Raw genomic sequence first — 7,124 nt, 5'->3', positions numbered from 1 at the left:
GGAGATGACTCTTGTGCCAACAAAATTTTTCTTTGTCAATTTAAAATTTGTCAACAAAATGATATTTTCTAGCAGTGTCTTTTCCATCTCTATCTCTCATATCATCAAATCCTTCCCTTTTGGAGACAACTTTGCTAGTGGATGACTAATAATGGTGGAAAGAAAATGAACAGATTGGTGATAAAAAAAAGTTAGCCACTTCTCATCATATTTGCAATCCTTATTATTTCTGTAGGTAACTAAGATAAAGCATAGTTTTTCTATTAAAGACTTGTCCAGACTGAAATCATTGAACATAAATAAATTAGAAAGTAAAAATAATTTTATTCTGATATTTCCCAGTTTGAGCTTAGTGCTCTTGCAAACTTTACAACGATTCGTACCTTAATTCTTACAACTGAGACAAACTTTTTAAGACACAGCCAATTCCCGAAAGGAATATGGTGAAGATGGTTGTTTCTTTTTTAGATGGTGATGTGCTGTGCGTATATGGGGATCAAATGCAAGAGTCTATATGTCACTCCTTGATCCCGAGCTACGTTCAGGATTGACACGCGACGTTACTACGTACTTGATCATCGAACCTTTATGTTAGACTGCCTACATACCCTACAATGGAATCAAGTCATTCGTAGTTCACCCTTCTTTTAAGCTCTAAAATTCTCAAGGCATTAACTGGTAAGAACATAGAGTTCCAAAATCACACAAGGGAACCAATTGAGCATGCCTTGCTAGATTTTCGTCTACATAACGAAATCATATGCATGTGAAACAAGATTGTCATTCACCTATATCACAATATTTTCCAACACAATCCACAATCACAACAATTAAGCGATTCAATGAATCAAAGATGCACAATATTAACATTTAACTATGTTAATCAATTAATAAAATCACAAATCATTTCATGAACTTAATAAAGGAACTCACCATAATTCCCTACATGGATTCCAAGAAATAACATGATAACTTTAATTTACAAACATAATATCCACTGTGAGCAATTCCTATGCACTCGAATCTAGGTTTTCAAACTAACTTAATGGAAACAAACAAGAACTGGAATTCCTGACCACTCAAAAGAATCCAACCAAAATATGGCCGCCTATCGAAATTAACCAAGTACAACTAATCCTCACAACCCTAGGTAGGTAGTGATCACCCATCGCAATTACACTAAGCATGATCATCCCCATCATATGTACGGTCCTCAATTGCGGATATAACAAGTAGAACCGGATTCTATGTGAAATCACGTTCATGGATTTCACTGTTATAATATATGTATTTGTATTATTGAGATTTTATAATATTTTTTGAGAAATTATATTAATTTATTTGAATTTAGATTTGAATTAAACTAGTTACGAAGTTTGAAGTTTGGAAATTAATTATCTAAAATCTGTAAACCTTTCAAGGTCATGAATTATATTTTCGAACAGATCTTGAAAGCACGAGCGTATAGGCGAAAGCCGTTTGTGAGTCTGGATTATAACAGTATAGTTACGGACATTTGAAGTCGTCTTACTAAACTATAGTTTTTAAGTTAAATAAACTCCCACCTTGTGGGAAAGGGACCAATCAGATAAAAGAGTGAGGGACCAGTTAGAAATGGGAAAGAAAAGGAGAACCAATGAGGAAAGGAGGAAAAAAAAAATCAAAAAAAGGGAGGCTCCTAGCCTTCTTATCGCCCTTGCACCCGTGCACCCACATGACCCCATTTCTGACGGATTCCGCCATTTTTCTGTCGATTCACCACCATCCAACACCTGCAACCTCTTCCACAACCTCCCCTTTACCATCTCCACCCAAATTTGAGGGTTTTTAGGTCCAAATCATGAGGAACTCCACCAGAACAAGACCCAATCAGTTGTAGGGGCGTCAGAACAGCGAGGAAGGAGAATCGAAGCTCACCGATTCTAGGGTTTCCGACAGGTGCGAGCCAAATTGGGGCCTTTCCCAGCCAATTTGGACTTGGCCACATGTATGAAACTTGCTCTATTCATTGAGATCTACATTTATGTGAAATTAGGTAATTTTTAGAGTTAGTCGGAAAAATAGGGTTTCCGTTCACCGGAAACCGCCACCCACGGCGGTGCGTGACCAGCAGTGGGCCGTCGATGCCTTTCTAAGTTTAATTAGATGTCCTGATTTTGTATTTGATATTTGTATGGCATGGATTGATCATTTGAACCTAATTTCACTATGATACATTACTTGATCAAAATATGAATCGACAATTCGACCGTTGGATCGTTACCAAACTTTAATACGTCATAACAAATAATATTTGAGGACCATAGAAACTTACGGATTGGGGATCCGACGTATGGATCTTCCCAAATTAAATAAGTTTGTAAAATCAAACGTTGGCCGCCACTTGAATTTGTAATTGGCGGAGATCCGACCGTCGAATCGCGATGAAATTTTAGTATGTTGTTTTAGAAGCATAATGTGGACTGTAGAAAGTTACGGATCCGAAATTCAATGTGTGGATCTTCCGGATTGAATTATGTAGAATTGTGGATCTTACCTTTGACTGAGAGTTGACTTTTGGTCAACATGTCTCAAAACGTTCTAAATACTAAAATTAGTACTACGGGAGACTTAAGTGAAGTCTAGTGGGCCTACATTGGTTAAAGAGTGATTTGAACATATGTGATATGGTTATTACCTTGATTTCTTATATTGGTATCATATGTGAATATGACCTGGTTTTATAATGTGATTTCTATTGAAATGTGATTTTATATATTTAGCCATAGACCTATGTTTATTAAACATGATTTGGCTTATGTACTGATGATGATTGTGATATGTGATTTGACGTGCCTATTTGAAACGTGGTTGATTTGCATAAAAGGGTGTGATATCCACACACCCCATTTTACTTCTCACACACCTTTTTAATTTTTGGCCATCGGATCAGATGAATTGAAGAAAATCAACAGACATAAATTATCAAGGGGTGTGTGAGAAGTAAAATGGGGTGTGTGGATAGCACACACCCTTCTTTAGTGAAATTGATATGTTTCTTTAATGACTTGTCTATCGTAAAGCTTTCCATGAAATTGATAAGTTTCTTTAATGAGTAATCTATATTCTATCTTCAAGAGTTACATGTTCCAATTTGATCCTAGACAAAGAGGCTTTAGTGAAAAATAAAGAAAAAAGAGTGCAATTCAAGGAAAGTATCATTTTGCACGCTTTGTCTATCGTAAAGCTTTCATTTTGCACTCTTTGTTGTCCAAATTTACCTGTTTGCATTGTCTTCTTTTGCTATTACTCAATGCTACTCATTGTTTTTTATATGTGCAGACTCAGACACAGACACTTTGCCATTCTGACGAGCATTCCTTCTTGTTACAATTCAAGGAAAGCTTTACGATAGACAAGTCAGCTTCTAGATCTCCTTTTGCTTATCCGAAGGTAGCATCTTAGGCTCGAGAAGGAGATCAAAATCAGAGTAACTGTTGTTCGTGGGATGGTGTCAAGTGCCATGCGGAGTCTGGCCGTGTCATTGGCCTCGACCTCAAGAACAGCTGTCTCTATGGTTCTATCAATTCCAACAGCACCCTCTTCCGACTTGTTCACTTGCAGATGCTTGACCTCTCAGATAACAACTTCAATTCGTCTGAAATAGCATCGAGATTGGGCCATGACCTTTCGAGTCTATCCTATCTCAACCTTTCACTGTCTGCATTTTCTGGCCAAATTCCATCTGAAATTTCAAAGCTATCCAAATTGTCTACCCTTGATCTATCTCAAAATAATGGTTTGGAGCTTAGGAAGTCCAACATGAAAATCCTAGTCCAAACTTGACCAGCATAAAACAACTTCTTCTTAGTGATGTAGGGATATACTCCACTGTGCCTGATATCTGGGTCAATGCATCTTCTCTCACATCTCTCCATCTAAGCTATTGTGGGTTGTATGGGGAATTCCCAGTAGGCATTTTCCACCTACCAAACCTAGAGGAGCTTAGTTTATACTCAAACACAAAGCTAAATGGTTATTTTCCCACTTTTAACAGAACCAATTCCCTCAAAACATTGGATGTTTCAAGGACAAATTTCTCCGGTGAACTTCCTAGTTCTATCGGAAACCTTCATTCCTTAAATTACTTTGATATCTCAAACTGTGGTTTTGATTCCCATGTTCCATTTTCTTTCGAAAACCTTACCCAGCTTAGTTTCCTTGAGATAACTTCATTTCATGACGTTTCCGCAGGCCAATTCTTAGTCCCTGATTCCTTGTCTTGTTTTGGAAAATTAACCAAGCTCAACTACTTGGGTCTTTCGGATAATAACTTACGGGGAAATTTCCCACGTTTTGTGGCTAACCTGACCCAACTCGCGTTCCTATATTTGTCTAACAATTCATTAACTGGTGAAATCCCTAAATCTTTTTTCCACCTCAGAAATCTTAAACGTCTGAACCTCGCCTCCAACAATTTGCAAGGAGAATTTCCTAAGTCGCTTTTCCACCTCAGAAATCTTGAACTTCTTGGCCTTTCCGGTAATAATTTGAGTGGAATAGTTGAGTTTGATGAGTTTTCCAACCTCAAAAAGTTGAAGGCACTTGGTTTATCAGGCAACAGGTTATTCGTGCGTGTCAAATCTGGTTCGAGTGCTACTCTTCCAAAGTTCGAAATTCTAAAGTTGGCTGAATGCAACTTGACAGAGTTTCCAGAATTTTTGAAAAATCAATACGAATTGGGAGCCGTAAGCCTTTCTAGTAACAACATTCATGGCCAAATACCAAAATGGCTCTAGAATGCAACTAGAGAAACTTTGGTCAATCTCAACCTCGACTCTAACTTCTTAACAGGCTTTAAGGAGAATCCAATCACTCTTCCATGGAAAAATCTACAACTGTTTCATCTTTCTAATAATCAGTTACAAGGGTCATTGCCAATTCCATCACAATCTATCACAGTTTACCTGGTCAACGACAATAATTATAGTGGAGAAGTTTCACCATTGTTCTGCAACTTAAATTATCTTCAAGTTCTTAATTTGGGCAACAACAACCTGAGTGGCATGCTTCCACAGTGTTTGGGGAAGTCCAGTAGCTTGGAAATACTGCATTTGATGTTTAATTCTTTCCACGGTGATATTCCTCCATTTTGTGCTAAAAAAAATAGTTTGAAATTTATTGGGTTGGGCTATAATCGGTTACAGGGGATGTTACGAAGATCAATGGCCGATTGCACTCAATTAGAATATCTTCACATTGGCAACAATCAGATCAGTGACATCTTCCCTTATTGGTTAGGGGTACTTCCAGTATTGAAGGGTCTCTTTTTGGGGTCGAATGCATTTCATGGGATAATTGGGAAGCCTCCAACTGATCATGAGTTCCCAAACTTATGCATCATTGATTTATCCAACAATTTGTTTTCAGGTATGTTGCCTTCTAAGTACATGGAGAACTGGAATTTCATGAAATATGTTGTCACGAACAAGGGAAGCCGGTACTTTACAGTCTCATCGAACGACAGCACAAATAAATATGGATATTACCTTCAATTTTCATACGGGATGATAGTTCCTGTAAAAGGTGTTGAGTTGACATATTATGAGACCCCCTATGATCTGAGACTCATAGATTTCTCAGGTAATAGATTTGAAGGAGAGATTCCAGCAAGTATCATTGGGAGTCTAGGAGCACTTCATGTGCTAAACCTCTCCAACAACACTCTCTCTGGTCAAATCCCCTCATCTCTAGGGAACTTGACTGCTCTTGAATCGTTGGATTTCTCTCAAAACAAGCTCTCAGGAATGATCCCCGGTAGTTTGGCACAACTCACTTTCCATGGGTACTTTAATGTGTCGTATAACCATCTTTGGGGGCCTATACCACTTGGCCGACAATTTGGTACATTCCTAGAATATTCATACCAAGGAAACTCAGGTCTGTGTGGAGAGCTTTTGTCCAAGAAATGCGAGGCTTCTGAGACCTCGAGGCGACCGCCACGATCAAGCTTTGAAGAAGATGAAGAGGCTGGGTTTCCATTTGAGTTTGACTGGTATGTAGTCTTGCCGGGAGTTATTAGTCGACTAATAGTGGGAGTGGTTGCTGGAAACACATTGGCAGACAAGAAGCATGAATAGTTTGTGGAGACATTCAGCAGGAGGAGAAAGCCAACAACCGCAAGGGTGACGAGTGGACGCCGAACTTAGCTTGATGTGTCTACCGGCTAGAGAAATGTTTGGACCTTCAAGGCCAATGTCATGTTTTTTATGATTTCTGGTGCTTCAGCATATGTTGTTATGTTATATTACAATAATGGGGTTCTATAAGTTTGCTTTGTATAATATTTCTACTTGATCAAATTAAGTGTTATCAACTAAGTAGTTGGAATTACGTTTCCTGTTTCCATTTGCTTCTAGGTCAAAACTAGCAAAAGTGTCATGCTCTACTGTGGGTTTTAAATTCGTAGTTTATAGCAAATATGAATCATTTCCCTAATAAAGAGAGAGTTTGAATAACAAGTACATAATAAGCAATTGATACTCAAAAGCTACCAACAGCTTAACTGCATTCATAAACACATATATCACTATACACATAATAGATACTTCTGAAACAGTGGGTTTACAAATTGGAAAGATTTTTTAACATGCCCAGAACACACGATGTGAGTCGTTATATGTTTTTATATAAATAGTAAGATTTTTGTATTAAAAAATTAATAATATAAAAAATAAAAATTTTCATCGCTTATATAATAACCTTTATTGTACCACTTGTGTTATGAACAACGGAAAATTTCTCGACAAGTTTAAGAGGCATGGCCTTTTTGGCCATCTTAGACCATCTCCAATGATGACCTAAAACCTAAAAATACTTAGCCCAGAAAATTTAGGTTTTAGCCCAGAAACAGCTTTTCTACTGCAACCCTTCTGGCTTAAAATTTTAGCCGCAGATTATCAAAGAATGAATTAAGGCTATTTTTTTTTAAATTAACTTTGTTTAAAAAAAAATTATATAGACTATCCTAAATTAATTTTATGAACATTTTAACCTAAAAATATTTAAATTCCGATAAATTTTGAAAAATCACTAAATCAATACATGAAAATCAAGATAAACCACATAAACTTAATACCAACGAC

General features: G+C 37.2%; 1 pseudogene; it reads left to right on the top strand.

The window, feature by feature from the left end:
• The first annotated feature begins 3,090 nt into the window (after positions 1 to 3,090).
• LOC137725029 (receptor-like protein 7) lies at positions 3,091 to 6,188 on the top strand (annotated as a pseudogene).
• Positions 6,189 to 7,124: the final 936 nt, after the last annotated feature.

The sequence above is a fragment of the Pyrus communis genome, chromosome 2, assembly GCF_963583255.1.
Source record: "Pyrus communis chromosome 2, drPyrComm1.1, whole genome shotgun sequence".
Classification (NCBI taxonomy): Eukaryota; Viridiplantae; Streptophyta; class Magnoliopsida; order Rosales; family Rosaceae; genus Pyrus; species Pyrus communis.
This window is presented reverse-complemented; position numbering and strand designations above follow the sequence as displayed.